This window comes from Meleagris gallopavo, chromosome 5, assembly GCF_000146605.3.
Source record: "Meleagris gallopavo isolate NT-WF06-2002-E0010 breed Aviagen turkey brand Nicholas breeding stock chromosome 5, Turkey_5.1, whole genome shotgun sequence".
Lineage (NCBI taxonomy): Eukaryota > Metazoa > Chordata > Aves > Galliformes > Phasianidae > Meleagris > Meleagris gallopavo.
In genome coordinates, this window is record NC_015015.2 from 25,973,859 (window position 1) to 25,974,141 (window position 283).

A 283-nucleotide genomic window follows, 5' to 3' on the forward strand; every position below is an offset into this window, starting at 1 on the left:
AGCGCAGAGCCGGGCCTGGATCTCCCTCTCCGGAGCGAGAGGAAAGTTCGGCCCCGGCGTCCTGAGGGGGGAGGCAGAGCCCGAGGGGAGCCGCATTCCGCAGTTCCACTAAAGGCAGATCAATAACGGGTGGTCCCGATGCCGTGGGCTGGTTAAGGGCATCTCAAGGACCGTAAGAGGAAAAATCTGCACCTGGTCCAGCTGTGGTTGAGCCCTTGTTCTTAGAGTCCCACCTCCACATGCCCAAAGCCTCAGTGAAGTTCGTTTGCTGGTGGGATGGAGA